Source organism: Polypterus senegalus, chromosome 13 (genome assembly GCF_016835505.1).
Source record: "Polypterus senegalus isolate Bchr_013 chromosome 13, ASM1683550v1, whole genome shotgun sequence".
Lineage (NCBI taxonomy): Eukaryota > Metazoa > Chordata > Cladistia > Polypteriformes > Polypteridae > Polypterus > Polypterus senegalus.
The window spans coordinates 7,629,156-7,646,023 of NC_053166.1; the positions used below are offsets into that span (position 1 = coordinate 7,629,156).

At 45.9% G+C, this 16,868-nt stretch overlaps 1 long non-coding RNA gene across 1 annotated transcript; it reads right to left on the reverse strand.

Annotated features, from left to right (window-relative positions):
- Nucleotides 1-493: 493 nt before the first annotated feature.
- LOC120541906 lies at nt 494-13,771 on the reverse strand. Its single transcript, XR_005636111.1, has 2 exons — nt 13,567-13,771; nt 494-753 (listed from the first exon to the last, which is right to left on the reverse strand). It is a non-coding gene; the product is annotated as an uncharacterized LOC120541906 (long non-coding RNA).
- Nucleotides 13,772-16,868: the final 3,097 nt, after the last annotated feature.

Below are 16,868 nucleotides of genomic sequence, written 5' to 3' on the forward strand. Positions count from 1 at the left end.
TCCCCCATTATAACTAATGGTAAAGGGGTCCTAAACGAGGTCGCATCGGTCCCAAACGACTGTCGACACCCCAGGGTCGCCAACACCTCATTCCAAAATTTCCCGTTTCCCTGCGCCACCCTGTAAAAGGGGACACTTTTTTTTCAGCTCATCTTCCCGTCTATTTATTTGAAAAAAAATGAAAATAAAGTCACTTAGCCCAACCTTACAAAAAAGGGGAGAACAATGAATATGCTAATTAACTCTCATATAGAAGTGTATTTTATAATACAAACACAATGCCTCTGAGGAAACAAAACAATCTAATATAAATTAAACTTTGTCTTGTAGGTGCCAAGGATGGATTGGAAAGTCAGTTAAAGCGGTACGGAGGAGAGTCGATAATTATATGTGGCCAAAAGAGTGATGGGAATGGAAGTCCAGGGGCAGAGAAAGCCAGGAAGGCCAAAATGGAGGATGATGGTGTAAAATAAACACAAAGGTTTGGGGATCCACCCCATAATACTACAGAGTACAGGAAATGCAATGAGGTCTTTACAGACTGGAGTCCAAAACAGAACAGAGAATCACAAAAATGGAGGTCAAATATATAAGATCGGCAGAAGGGAAATGACGTCATGAGCAAACAGCATTCTGGAACCGGAAGTGACATCAGGAAGAGGCGGGATCTTAAGGGCCACAAACCGGAAGTGATGTTGAGGTTGTCGTCTGAGGACTGGAAGTGATTGTTAGGTCGAGGATTCATTGGTTGTTCTGTAGGAAGAGAGCAGAAAGAGTTAGAGGGCAGCGCCAACCCCTGGCACGGTGGGTAAATTTGAGACCATAAACTGGCTCCCAATCCCATGTGTATGACAATGGATAAAGTTAAAGAAGATCTGAGGGAAAAGGAGGTGCAGGAGCGAGCTGCATAGAGAAGGTTGATGACATAAAACTGGGAAAGAGAAAGAGAGAAAGAAGAAGAAGAAGAAGAAGAAGACAGCGTGTCGTATCTAACAGAAGAGCAGGAGGCATTGAATTTCACTTAGCAGCAGCGCCATGTCTTTTGCATTTTGATTGGAGACCACACTTTAATGGGGACAAAACTAAATGTAATCAAATGGCCAATCAGCATCAAAAGGTGGGGCCAGTGGGCGTCAACAGTTGGGGAAAAGAGGCGGTCCAATCACCAGTGTGTTGATCTTGGGTAGAAAGTGGACACGGAGTCGATGAGGCAGGAGACCCGCCGACTTATTGAATAGATGGAAACTGGCGACCTAAATGACGATTTCATTCTCTTGTGTATCAAAAGAAGGGAAAATAATAAAAAATACAAACTCAATAATATCTGTTTATCACAGAGGCTTTGAATAAAAATCTATGAAGAAACCCGGCAAAGTGGTGCAAACAGATTTGTCACTATATTCAGTCAGTCAGTCTGCCATTTTCCAACCCACTATATCCTAACTACAGGGTCACAGGGGTCTGCTGGAGCCAATCCCAGCCAACAGAGGGCGCAAGGCAGGAAACAAACCCCAGGAAGGGCACCAGCCCACCACTGGGCACACACACACTAGGGACAATTTTAGGGTCGCCAATGCACCTAACCTGCATGTCTTTGGACTGTGGGAGGAAACCACGCAGACACGGGCAGAACATGCAAACTCCACACAGGGAGGACCCGGGAAGCAAACCCAGACGGGTCTCCTAACTGCGAGGCAGCAGCGCTACCCACTGTGCCACCGTGCTGCCTACTATATTCAGTATTTTTATTTAAAAATCGATAACAACCTGCTCTTCGAATATTTAACTGTACTGCTTAATTTAACACTAGAAAATTGTGCTTGTAGAAATTTCACAAGAATTAAAGCATTAATGAAATGAGGATGAGGGAGAGAAGAACGTCACACATTACAGTAAGAAAGGGGATTACATTAATAAGTAGTGACTTGTGTGTGTCTTTCTCTCTCTCTCTCTTTCTTTCTGTCTTTCTCTATCTCTCTCTCTCTTTCTCTCTTTTTCTCTCTCACTTTCTTTCTCTCTCACTCTCTCTTTGTCTCTCTCTCTCTATCTCTCTCTCTCCCTCTCTCTCTTACTTTCTTTTTCTCTATCTGCTGCTCTCTCTCTCTCTCATCCTCTCTCTTTCTTTCTTTCTCTCTCTCAATCTTCATCTCTCTCTCTCTCTCCCTTTCCATCCATCTCACTTTCTCTTTGTATCTCTCTATCTGCTGCTCTCTTTCTCTCTCTCTCTCTTTCTTTCTTTCTCTCTCTTCTCTCCTTTGAGTTTTGCCCACTACACCCCCACCCCTGACTCCTCGATGTGAGGCGGTGGGCTTCTATTCAAGCTGCACCCAGGAATGGCTGCAGTGCCACACCGTGTCTTCCTGGGATCACTTCCAGGCCATATAGAAAGTAGGGAAGTCCTCCCCTCTGCTGGCACCTAGGGTCCCTAACAAGGTTGTACTTTCAGACTCCTAGTCCCAAACACCCCTCCAAGTGTCCTGACTCGGCTGCCACACGAGGACCACTGCCCCCCAGCCGTATGGAGGATGGATCTGCTCCCAACTCGGGGCTTCTGCTGGTCCAGGCCCCATATTAGTCCGGCTGGGCACAAAGCTATTTCTTCATCCAGCCGGCCAACCCATCTGTCCTCCTGTTTGGTTCCCGGCCGGGGCGCCTGTTCTCCTCCTAGCGATGATATTTAGTTTTGTCACAATTCAAAGTGTGGTCTCCTGTCAAACTGCACTACACGCGGAGCTGCTGCTAATACGGTTGCTTTGCTTTCAGTTATGGCGCCACGCACCACAATGTGCTTTCTTATTTACTTTTAAAATGACACGAAAAGCGTGTCCTGTAATGAAAAGCAATGAATCATCTGGCATAACCCAATGATGTGCAACTAAATAAAATAACAGTTTGGATGATTAATAGCCGCGCAGTGTTAAACTCAAGAAAAGCTGAAATTCTATACAGGAAAGGCATCCGGCTGTATGTCATACTGAAACATCTATTGGAGAAGTCTGGTCAAAAGAAAAAACAGCAACCCCATATAATAATAGAATAAGAAGAACAAGAGAAAGAGGAAGAAATCCTTCAAACGAAAAGCAGAAGCTGGTAACTTTATACTGGGAGGGCCTGCATGTCACTTGTTATCGAGGTTACCTACACCTGATGTGCTGTCCTCAGTCCCTTTAGTCCTCACGTTACACCACAATCCGTAATCTGCTCCTCCTAGCAGAGCATTAGAGACGGAGATGAAGGTACGGCCCAGCAATGCTGGGTACAAAAATCCTCCAACTATGCGTTATTTACGGGCTCCTCCAGTCATTCTGTTTCCAGCCTTTGTTAATCCAAACTGCTGCCACAAGGATCACTACAATAATTCATTGTGACCGTATGCCAACCTAATGTTGACGCTGGACACTGTCGCCTATTTAAATGAAGGGATAATTTCAACATCCTCCTCCAATCAGAGAACAACTTCCATAGCTTCAGTCCACACCTACACTGCTGTATGAACATCAGTTCTAACAATGGCAGCATTTTAGAGTTTCAAAAAGCAGAACTCCAACCCACAAACTAGAAATCTGCCCCTGGCTCATCGAGGTGTTGGGAACATAAAGCTCAGACCACCTGTAAATCCACAGCATCATCTACAGGCCGGTGGGCTCAGTATGCCAACTGAACAGGGTCCGGGAAGTCTTCTGCAGCGTTCCTGAGGTCATTCAGCATAAGGCGCTCAAAGGTCTCCATGACCACAGCTGTGTGAGAGTTGAATTCGAACCCTGGTCCAGTGTGCACCTAGCATGTGTCCGAGTCTCACATCTTCCTGAGCTTATGCTTTTAAGCTGATGCAGTTATTTTATTATTCACTAGGATAAATGCAACTGCATCCCCATATACGAGCGACAGATCTGTGAAGTAGCCAGCATGTAGCGCCCGCCTGGGGGTTGGCGTGCAAAACAAGCAGGGGGCAGAGCCTCCTAGTTAAGTTACACGAGGTATTATATTATATTATATTGGGTGGCACGGTGGCGCAGTGGTAGCGCTGCTGCCATTCAGTTAGGAGACCCAGGTTCGCTTCCCGGGTCCTCCTTGCGTGGAGTTTGCATGTTCTCCCCGTGTCTGCGTGGGTTTCCTCCCACAGTCCAAAGACATGAAGGTGAGGTGCATTGGCGATCCTAAATTGCCCCTAGTGTGTGTGTTTGGTGTGTGTGTGTGTGCCCTGTGGTGAGATGGTGCCCTGCCTGGGATTTGTTCCTGCCTTGCACCCTGTGCTGGCTGGGACTGGCTCCAGCAGACCCCCATGACCCGGTGTTAGGATATAGCAGGATGGATGGATATATGATATTAAATTATGTTATATCAGTAACGGCACACTGGCATGATAACCTGCAGTGAATACACTTGACTTGAGCTTTGCCAGTCTCCATCCTCTTTCTCTGTACGTTTACCATTCATTTGCTCAGAGGTTGACACGTTTGCTATTTCCTGAGCAGCTCTTCTTGTCTCCACCTTAGAGGCCCACTTCTTCTCTTCTTTCGTCGACATCTTCTCATGTTAAAACCGAGTCAGAGTTTGTGTTGCAATTACTTAGTACGTTTTCTTTAATTTGTCACTTAAGGCAGATTGAAGACTTAAGTGCCAGCTTAAGAATGATTCAGGATATGAAGAGGTAGGGGAGGTGGTAGGGATGAGAACGGCGCCCGTACACATGTGCCACACCGCTGCCCTCTGCTGAGAGTTGATTCTACAATAAAATAATAAGAGCAATAAGCTTGGAGGTCAATCATCACCCCGAAAGCGGATAGTAGACGTCACGTAGTATTTGTGTACTAAATTTCAGGTCAATCGGTCAAGCGGTTTGGAGCGAACGGGTGATTCCCGGACAGACAAACGGACAGCCACAGTAGCGTATTATATATGAAGAATAGGGGGCTCCGCTCGCCCACCCCCGTGTTTGGTTAACCGGATATACAATTTAAAGAGATTGTTATTTTCATGGGAATTGTTACATATGCATTATTTCACTTTTACTTTAAAATTTCAGTCAAAACAATATTTGGAATTATCTTTTCGTCTCTCACATTGAATTTTGATTCTGTATTTGAACTTGCATCGTGACAACACAACGTATAACTGGCCGTGAGTGAATTTTGTTTCTTTCTCTCAAATAAATAAATCGACTTTTTCGAATGTTTGTCCCTGTGATTTGTTAATTGTCTTTGTTAACGCTATTCTAACGGGAAACTGTAAACGTTTTAATACGACTGGCATATCAAGATCTCCTTTGGTGTATCATGTTAGATGGACTACATTACCTTTCTTGTTGCCTGTTAAAATTTGACATGTCAGAATTGCTGGACCAATTTTGAATGCAACTAATCTTGAGCTATCAACAACAACCATCCATCCATCCTCTTCCGCTTATCCGAGGTCGGGTCGCGGGGGCAGCAGCTTAAGCAGAGAGGCCCAGACTTCCCTCTCCCCGGCCACTTCTTCCAGCTCTTCGGGAGAATCCCAAAGGCGTTCCCAGGCCAGCCGGAGACATAGTCCCTCCAGCGTGTCCTGGGTCTTCCCCTGGGCCTCCTCCCGGTTGGACGTACACAGAACACCTCAGCAGGGAGGCGTCCAGGAGGCATCCTGATCAGATGCCCGAGCCACCTCATCTGACTCCTCTCGATGCTCTACTCTGAGCTCCTCACCCTATCTTTAAGGGAAAGCCCAGACACCATGCGGAGGAAACTCATTTCAGCCGCTTGTATTCGCAATCTCGTTCTTTCGGTCACTACCCATAGCTCATGATCATAAGTGAGGGTAGGAGCGTAGATCGACTGGTAAATTGAGAGCTTTGCCTTACGGCTCAGCTCCTTTTTTCACCACGACAGACCGATGCAGAGCCCATCACTGCGGATGCCGCACCGATCCGCCTGTCGATCTCACGCTCCATTCTTCCCTCACTCGTGAACAAGACCCCGAGATACTTGAACTCCTCCACTTGGGGCAGGATCTCACCCCCAACCCTGAGAGGGCACTCCACCCTTTTCCGGCTGAGGACCATGCTCTCGGATTTGGAGGTGCTGATTCTCATCCCAGCCGCTTCACACTCAGCTGCGAACCGATCCAGAGAGAGCTGAAGATCACGGCCTGATGAAGCAAACAGGACAACATCATCTGCAAAAGCAGTGACCCAATCCTGAGTCCACCAAACCGGACCCCTTCAACACCCTGGCTGCGCTTAGAAATTCTGTCCATAAAAGTTATGAACAGAATCGGTGACAAAGGGCAGCCCTGGCGGAGTCCAACTCTCACTGGAAACGGGCTCGACTTACTGCCGGCAATGCGGACCAAGCTCTGACACCGGTTGTACAGAGACCGAACAGCTCTTATCAGGGGTCCGGTACCCCATACTCCCGAGCACCCCCACAGGATTCCCGAGGGACACGGTCGAATGCCTTTTCCAAGTCCACAAAACACATGTAGACCGGTCGGGCAAACTCCCATGCACCCTCCAGGACTCTGCTAAGGGTGAAGAGCTGGTCCACTGTTCCGACCAGGACAAAACCACACTGTTCCTCCTGAATCCGAGGTTCACTATCCACGGACCCGCCTCTCCAGAACCCCCGAATAGACTTTTCCAGGGAGGCTGAGGAGTGTGATCCCTCTATAGTTGGAACACACCCTCCGGTCCCCTTTTAAAGAGGGGACCACCACCCCGGTCTGCCAATCCAGAGGCACTGTCCCGATGTCCATGCGATGTTGCAGAGACGTGTCAACCAAGACAGTCCTACAACATCCAGAGCCTTAAGGAACTCGGGTATCTCATCCACCCCGGGGCCCTGCCACCAAGGAGTTTTTGACCACCTCGGTGACTTCAGTCCCAGAGATGGGAGAGCCCACCTCAGAGTCCCCAGGCTCTGCTTCCTCATTGGAAGGCATGTTAGTGGGATTGAGGAGGTCTTCAAGTACTCCTCCCACCGACCCACAACGCCCGAAGTGAGGTCAGCAGCGCACCATCCCCACCATATACGGTGTTGACACTGCACTGCTTCCCTCCTGAGACGCCGGACGGTGGACCAGAATCTCCTCGAAGCCGTCCAAAGTCGTTCTCCATGGCCTCTCCAAACTCCTCCCATGCCCGAGTTTTGCCTCAGCAACACCGGCCGCGTTCCGCTTGGCCTGCGGTACCTATCAGCTGCCTCCAGAGACCCACAGGACAAAAAGTCCTATAGGACTCCTTCTTCAGCTTGACGGCATCCCTCACCGCGGTGTCCACCAACGGGTTCGGGATTGCCGCCACGACAGGCACCGACCACCTTGCGGCCACAGCTCCGTCAGCCGCCTCAACAATAGAGGCACGGAACATGGCCCATTCGACTCAATGTCCCCACCTCCCTCGGGGCGTGGTTGAAGTTCTGCCGGAGGTGGGAGTTGAAGCTACTTCTGACAGGGGACTCTGCCAGCCGTTCCCAGCAGACCCTCACAACACGTTTGGGCCTACCAGGTCTGACCGGCATCTTCCCCACCATCAAGCCAACTCACCACCAGGTGGTGATCAGTTGACAGCTCGCCCCTCTCTTCACCCGAGTGTCCAAGACATATGGCGCAAGTCCGGCGACACGACCACAAAGTCGATCATCGACCTGAGGCCTAGGGTGTCCTGGTGCCAAGTGCACATATGAACACCCTTATGCTTGAACATGGTGTTCGTTATGGACAATCCATGACGAGCACAGAAGTCCAATAACAAAACACCGCCGGGTTCAGATCGGGGCCATTCCTCCCAATCACGCCCTTCCAGGTCTCACTGTCATTGCCCACGTGAGCATTGAAGTCTCCCAGCAAAACGAGGGAATCCCCAGAAGGTATGCCCTCTAGCAACCCCTCCAGAGACTCCAAAAAGGGTGGATACTCCAAACTGCTGTTCGGGCGCATACGCACAAACAACAGTCAGGACCCTTCCCCCCCACCCTCTCGTCCACCGGGGTAAACCCCAATGCACAGGCTCCAGTGGGGGCAATAAGTATGCCCACACCTGCTCGGCCTCTCACCGGGGGCAACTCCAGAGTGGTAGAGAGTCCAGCCCCTCTCAAGGAGATTGGTTCCAGAGTCCAAGCTGTGCGCCGAGGTGAGTCCGACTACATCTAGCTGGAACCTTCTCGACCTCGCGCACTAGCTCAGGCTCCTTCCCTTCAGAGAGGTGACATTCCACGTCCCAAGAGCCAGTTTCTGTGGCCGAGGATCAGACCACCAAGGTCCCCGCCTCCGGCCACCACCCAACTCACACTGCACCCAACCTCCTTGGCCCCTCCCATAGGTGGTGAGCCCATAGGGAGGAGGACCCACGTTACCTCTTCGGGCTGTGCCCGGCCGAGCCCCATGGGTGTAGGCCCAGCCACCAGGCGCTCGCCATCGAGCCCTACCTCCAGGCCTGGCTCCAGAGGGGGCCCGGTGACCAGCGTCGGGCAAGGGAAACGCGTCCAAGTTTTTATTTTTCATTGGAGGTTTATTGAACGCTCTTTGTCTCATCCCTCACCTAGGACCAGTTTGCCTTGGGTGGCCCTACCAGGGGCATAAAGCCCCGGACAACATAGCTCCTAGGATCATTGGGACACGCAAACCCCTCCACCACGATAAGGTGACGGTTCAAGGAGGAGATCAACAACACCAACATTTATTAATATACTGTAGCACATTTTCATACACACAGTAGCTCAAAGTGCTTTACATAATAAAGAAAAAAAAATGAAAGACACTGTAAGAAAATAAAATAAGTCAACATTAATTAACATAGAATAAGAGTAAGGTCCAATGGCCAGGGTGGACAGAAAAAGCAAAAAAACTCCAGACGGCTGGAGAAAAAAATAAAATCTGTGGGGATTCCAGGCCATGAGACCACCTGACCAGTCCCCTCTGGACATTCTACCTAACATCAGTGAAACAGTCCTCTTTGGATTTAGGGTTCTCATGGAAGGACTTGATGATGATGGTCACGTAGACTTCTGCCTTTTAATCCATCCATCATTGTTGGAGCCTCATGAAGCTTTGAGTAGGTGGAGGTGGCGCAGTTGGGGTCAGTACGGATTTTAGAGCCACTATGAATAGTTATTATGATGAATTGAACATACAGAGTATCAGGATTAAGTTAAATTGAAGTTATAGAAAGGCCATGTTAAAGTAATGTGTTTTCAGCAGTGTTTTAAAGTTCTCTACTGTATCAGCCTGGTGAATTCCTATTGGCAGGCTATTCCAGATTTTAGGTGCATAGCATCAGAAGCCCGCCTCACCACTTCTTTTAAGTTTAGCTTTTGGAATTCTAAGGAGACACTCATTTGAGGATCTAAGGTTACGATTTGGAATATAAGGTGTCAGACATTCCGATATATACGATGAGGCTTTATAAACCATAAGCAGAATTTTAAAGTCAATCCTGAATGACACAGGTAACCAGTGTAGTGACATCAAAACTGGAGAAATGTGCTCGGATTTTCTTTTCCTAGTTAGGATTCTAGCAGCTGCATTCTGCACTCATTGCAAACGATTGATGTCTTTTTTGGGTGGTCCTGAGAGGAGTGCGTTACAGTAATCTAGTCGACTAGATTATGTTCATTGTGTTTATTTGATTAGGTCCCTGTGTGTCTTGTGGGCGGTTCCCCAAGGGGCGGGGCCACCTGCCAGTTATTGCCAGGACCTGCCCCTCCACACTATATATTGGAGGGCCTTCCACAGTTCCTGGTGGTTCATTTCAAAGGTGCTAAGGCAGCAAAGAGTGCCTTGGGATTTTCTGGAATTTTGAACCCATGTTCTGTTTTTGGACTTCACCTTGGGATTCTGTGTTGGGACTTTGCTTGCGGTGGATTGCCTTGCCTTCTCAGGTAATTCTTGGTGCTCTTTGTGCATCCAATGTTTAATTTTATTCTTCTAGGCCCTTTTTTGTGTCCGGTTGGGATTTTGATGGTTTAATGACCCCCTCACCCCCTTCCTGAAGGCGACCCTTGAAAGTGCTTTTGGGACTGCAACCAGGGCCGTCTTAACAAAGCAGTGCACCAGGGCCCCTGTGTACACAACCACTCATCAAGTCACAACAGTCATAGATTAGTATCAGACCCCTATGCTCGTGGGGTCTCCGGGCAACTGCCCATTGTGCCCATGCATTGATACGACTCTGACTCCAACTGTGCCTGCGCTGTATTTCTGAATTACCTGAGAAGGTATTTGTTAAAATCATTACCTGAACCTGGGACTTGTGTTGGTGTTGGAAGGTTTGAGGGCTCAGCAGCACCCCCTACAGGCCACACACTTTTAGCTTTGGTCTTATCATTAAATTATCATTAACATTATTTTTATTTTTTTCATTTTTATTACTATTTAATTTAATATTGTTTCTTTGTATCAGTATACGGCTGCTGGATTATGTGAATTTCCCCTCGGGATTAATAAAAGTATCTATCTATCTATCAATATAACATAGTGTGGCCTGCAGAGGGCGCTCCTGCTGCCCAACCCTGACACAGACAGACGCAGGACAAAAGTTCAGCTTTTTATTTTAAATTTTTTTCCCCAAGGGAGACGCTTCACCCGTTGCCCACCTGTACAGCACACTTCACGACACTCTTTTCTTCTTTTCCTTTTTCTTTCTCTTCCTCTCTGTCCACCTTTGCTCCTCCTGGTAGGATTTGGCTCCCGGAGTAGTGGTGGCTGGCTCCATTTATAGGGCACCCGGAAGTGCTCCAGGTGCTCGGTGACCTTCTTTCTGGCAACACTTCCACCCCCAAGGGCTCAACAGTACCTGCAGTGCCCCCTGGCGGCACCCACCAAACCCAACAGGGCTGCAGCAAAACCGGAGCCCTATGGGAGTCCAAGGCACTGCTGTAACCCAAGGGGGCTGCTCTGAATATCTTCTCTTCCCCCAACCCAGTCCTTCCAGTAGAGAGGCGTCCCAGCCGGGTAAGGGTCCCAATAACAAATCACCAAATCATGTGTCAAATAACTCGTTTTCTTTTTAGTCTTCACATTTCCCCCACATTTTCGATTGAAAATGAAGAAATTTTCGACTTCCTCTAAATGACCTTTCATTGGAAAGCAGTCTTTATCCTGTTATAAAGTTTGGCGGAAATCCAAAAAAAAAAAAAAAAGGCAAAAAAGTCGCTAGTTCTCATTCATAACGGACATTCAATTGAAACACAAGGACACTTGACATTTGTGCAACGGAGACAAAGGGGGCCACTGCTGTGAAGACGAGCAAGGCACTCACGGCAGCACTGCTGAAGGACAATGGCTGAAATGTGCAGATGAAGGTCAGAGGTTTCTTTTTTTTTTTAATTTTATTAATTTTATTGTAATCATTCCATACAAATAGATCAATTTTTACAAAAAAATAGGATTGAAAACAAATCGAGTAGAGCCAACGGGGTAAAACTTAAAGCTTGTAAAAATACATAAACTGATGGGGCAATAGAGATGAATGGAGAAGAAAAAGAAATGCAGAGAGAATGACTTCTTCTTATTCTAAAATATTATTGATTACATCCTGCCAGGTTTTGAAAAAGTTCTGTACAGATCCTCAAAGTGAGAATTAGATTTTTTCCAATTTCAAATAGTATAAAACATTGGTTTCCCATCAGAGGTTTCTTTTTGGGCCGCCGTTCTGGTGTCGCTTAAGCAGATGACTAAGTGCTTGACGGTAATACGACACTTGTGGGGCGTTTCTTATGTTGTGCGGTGCGGTTTGGTGCGGTGCGGTGCGGTGTGTGGGTCAAGGCTCTGAAGTGAGGACTTACACAATGTGAGGCTGTGGGTTCAAATCCCACTGCTGCCACCACTATGTGCCCTAAGCAAGTCACTTCACCTGCCTGTAGGCCAAAGGGAATGCGACTACCGTATATACATGTGTATAAAAGTCGAACATAAAATCAGACCCCGACTTATACGCCCGTTCAAAAATACGACACTTCGTTTATTTTTATATGTGTGTATATATATATATATATATATATATATATATATATATATATATATATAAATATATAAATATATATATATATATTCTCGCTTCCTCCAATCCCGCACCAGTTTCTCAGACACTTTGAATTTTGTTGCAGCGGCACAGTTACCAATTTTGTTCACCGCTTCAATGACTTTTAATTGAAAACCAGCTTCATATTTTCTTCTGATCGAACGTAGATAAGGGATGCTCTTACGATCAAGGTGTATGAGTGTGTGAGATACACAAAAACAGTGCAAACGTCGATTCAGAATAGTTTGGGTATCACCGTGTGGTCACGTAGGCACAATAGATAGAAAACAAACGCCGTGTGCGCTGTGGTGATTCTCTCAGGTGGGCATTAGCATAGCATAATCTCTTGGACCAATAGCCTGAGATTTCTCCATTTGATTTATATGAGCGACATTATAAAATACTGGAAATTATATGGTAAGATCAAGTCCCGACTTATACGCGGGAGAACTTAAACACAAGTATATACGGTCATCCTATCTCGGATGGTGCGAGTTGCTTTTGATCAAAGTGTAAGTCAAATAGTAACAAATAATAATAATAATGTTATGAACTCACTGGCGCGTCTTGTTCTTGAACATTCTGACCTGTCACTGTTTACACATCTTAAACAACTATTACCATACACTGATCATTTCTGTATTATCTATATCTATTATCTATTTTATATCACATATCTATTGACTATATTTATGTATCTAGATTGCAAATACCATACATTGCATCAATGTTCATATTGATAACTACACGTCAGTATTGCTGCTACTTCTTTGTCTTGTCTTTGCATAGTGTCTTGTCTTGTTTGTGTTTTAATTTTAAATTTAAAATTTAATTCTATTTTTAATGTATTATTTGCACGTCATGTTGTTACCCTGAGCTTCGCAATTTCGTCTCTCTGTATACTCGTATATGGTTGAGATGACAATAAAGTTCACTTTGACTTTTGAACATGTCAGGCACAACTGCCCACGAGTAAGATCAGTGCCAGCTTTTCTTAGTGTCTTGGCTGGTGTTGCTGCAGGCCACTACACATCAGCGATGTGCGGCGAGGTTCATGGCTGGTGACTCCGTCAGATTTACAAATATATGAACCCCAAAGAGTCGCTGTTTCAATTAGCATCATGCACGTTGCCTACTGGTTATGTTTCATATTTCATTCTTTACACATACACAGCTAAGGCGCATATTTGGGAGAGAGAGAGAGAGAGAGAGAGAGAAACACAGAGAGCGGAGATAGAGAGCCCGCATTTGCTCCTCGCCCGCCATGTGTTCTCAATTTCCCGTTGCGTTTCCTCAATTCAAACTCATTCAATACAAATGAAAGTATAAAGTGGTGTACAAAAAAACGGGTTTCAATTTTGACCATAAATGAAATATTTAGTTGTTTTTAAAAGCTTTTAATTCTGATGCTTCCATCAATTTTAATACAGACTGATCAACAAAGGATAACAGGAAAAACAGGAATATTTTATTTAAGGTCAAAATTTAGCTTTTAAATATTGGATTGTTTTTCGTCTTAGTCTGATGCCCCTTTTTTTTTTTTTTATAAAATTGAAAACCGTTTATGGTCTTACCTTTATTTGTATTAGTTTTAAAAGTCTCTCCGTCTCAATGGAAATCATCGCCGATAAGATCAGCCAGTAACGAGCACCTGTTGGGCTCACGTGCGCCCCCTTCAGGGTGGCACGGTATTGCCTTCAAACTGCGGTTTTATCTGCGATGAGCAAGACTAAATATATACAGTAATACCAGTAACAGCGTACTGCACGATAACGTGCTTTGAATACACTTGACTTGCGCATTCCTAGTTTTCTTCCTCTTTCTCTTTCTCTGTTTATCATTCGTTTGCTCAGAAGTTCATGCGCTTGTTGCTTCCTGATCAGCTCTTCTTTTCTCCACCCTAGTGGCCTGCTTCTTCTCTTCTTTCGTCGGCATCTTTTCGCATTAAAACTGATTAAGTCAGTGTTTGTGTTGCAATTGCTTAGTACGTTTTCTTTAATTTTTCACTTAAGCCGGCACTTAAGTCTTCAATCTGCCTCAAGAATGATTAGCAAAGGTGGTTTGGAATGAGAATGGCGCCCAAACGCATGCGCACAAGGCAGCCCTGCTGCGCGGGGCCGAGAGTTAATTCTACAATGAAATAAAATAAAAAGAGTAATAAAAATCATCACCCCGAAAGCTGATAGTAGACATCACGTAGTATATGTGTACCAAATTTCAGGTCAATAGGTGAAACGGTTTTCCGAGCTAACAGGTAATTTAAAACCCTGGACAGACAAACGGACAGCCACGGTAGCGTATTATATAAGATGACAGTACTGTATGGTATTAGCCAGACGGTGGAAAATCAGGGTGTATAATAAACGTGTCTGCACACCTTATATTGGCGACATACAGAAAGACAGCGACAGGCACGTGCCAATCGCAGCCACCAACACCGTCTTAGTGTGAGGAGGGGGCAGTCCGAGGTTCGGTTGTCTTGTCGCTGCCGCACTTCGTGTTTCTCCCGTGTATTTGAACAGGAAATGCGCCAATTCAGCGATTTAGACTATAAAAATGATCAAAATTACTGGAATCATACAGAAAACAAATTTATAGCACAAACCAGTGGACACGTTGATTATATGTTGTCATTATAAGCTGATAAGCTGAGCTGGGGAGTTGTAAATCCTTGATCCAAGTACTCAGACATACATTTAATTATAAATATGTTGGGGTCCCCTTTCAAAGTGTGTATGTAGGTGAGAATATATATTATAATGAAGAAGAGATTGGGGGGTGGGGTATGGGGGTATTGTCAAAATTAAAATGACGCCATTTGTCCAGGCTTGTCCCAGATCACAGAACACGACTTCCCTTTCCGCTCCTAGAGAAGAAACAACAGCGCTTACCGCCGCTGCCCGCGGCCCCCGGAGCTTTGTGTCTTCTTTAAACTTCGCTGAACTTTCTCCTTGCATTTCACACCCGAGTGTACATGTCGCACGTGACCCCGCCTTTCTTCAGTTGTCCATCCACCCCATTGGTTAGTCAATCGCTTCTGCTCTTTCCTTCGTTTGCATAAAGCGCTCAGGTGGCGCAGTGCAGAGCATGTGCATTAGCATCTATATAATAAGAGCCCAGCGCGGTGTCCGTGTCCTGTTCCGCGTTCCTTTTGGCTGTATAGCCGCCCCGTAGAAAAGCCCCAGTCCCTCGCAAGAAACGGACACTCAGCATTCACACAGATTAGCTCAATGACGCGTCTCTGCCGCACAAGGAAAGGCAACTGAAACCCCTACAGAGAGAGAAGACAGATTACGCCGTGATCGCGAAAGAAAGAGGCAAAAGCGTGCCAATGAGACACCCGACGAAAGGTCCTTACGATTGAATCCTTCAACTGTGGTCATCCAACGCGCAGCATAGCGCGCGCCAAATTGCCAGTGATATTAATAAAAATCGACAAATACAAGCCAACAAATAAACTCATTTTCTGTTCTTCAATAACATCACCAAATTTCAATCAAATTAGTCCAATCATTTTTTGAGATTTTGAGGTATGTAGTTGTTCTGTTGTGGGGGGTCTGGTACCTAAATTATGATCCTTCTATATAAAAGCGGTCTGGATTGTCCTGCTACGCAGGCGCGGAGTTTCACACACGCCCCGTCCATTTTGCAATGCACGATGGGATTTGTAGTTTCGTTTTTCCAGGTAAAAGATGATTTTCTACTCCACACTGTGCGATATCTTCTTCTTCTTTCTTACAATATAAAAGCGGTCGGGATTGTCCTTCCGTCTCGTGAGTGGAAAGCGTAGCGGTATTCCGCTTATCACAGACTTACTACTTGCAGCTTGCGGTACGAGCGACATGATGTGAGTTCTGGTGCTCCCATCGTTCCCTTGCTTTTGTGCGCGATGCGCTGGAAAAATAGACAAAATTATGTCTCTGGAAATAATTAATGTTGATGGAGTACAAATGCCTCACCGCGTAATAATAAATATCAGGGGGGTTCAAAAGGGCGACCTCAATATAGAAAAAAAGTTTAAATTTCATCACAAAAATAACAGAAACTACGAGTATTAAAGTAATACCGCTCAAATGCAATATAACCAAATTAATGAGTTTGTATAAAATATCAAATTGATCTACATATTGAATTGCCTTAAGAAGTGGTCAACTTAAAAGTCGGTCGCCTTAAAAGGCGGGTCAGCCTAGTATATCATAATGTCCGTGAACGCCAGAAGAAACTCCACTCTACTGGGCCCCTGAGCAGGGCGCTTAACCTGCAATTGCTTCGTCCTGGGTATGACAGGTCCTCCAACCAGCAGGGAAAACTCAGGGGTAGGGGGCAGGATTGGCACTCCAGCCACTGTAAAAACCTCACACTCTTCAGTGTGGTGCTGAGGTGTCACACGCTGCAGTCGGGTCCCAATCCACGTAGTTCTACTTGTGGTGGGTGCGGCAATGCGCTGTAATCAACCTGGGGCTCCCAACACCCTCCTCCTCCTCCTCCTCCTCCTCCTGTCTTAGTGGAAGACTGCAGCCCTCAGTGTGCCATCTGCTAAAGTTCAGCTTCTTGACTAAACAGGAAATAAACGAATGAGTCAGTCAGTGAGTCACTCAACTTTACCTTACAACTGCAACATTTAGAGAAATCATCACTTCCTGGTCTGCCCACCTCTTACTTTAGAGTTGTGATCAAAGATAAAATACGACTGATGGCGACGCAAACTCAAAAGATGAATATTAAAGGCTTTAGAGTAAAAGTGAAGTTTCAAAAATATCATCTGAACGTCTGTATAGCACCTGACTGAGACGGGAGAGCCAAGTCAGAGGATTCCTTCTATCTATCTATCTATTATATAGTGCCTTTCATATCTATCTATCTATCTATCTATCTA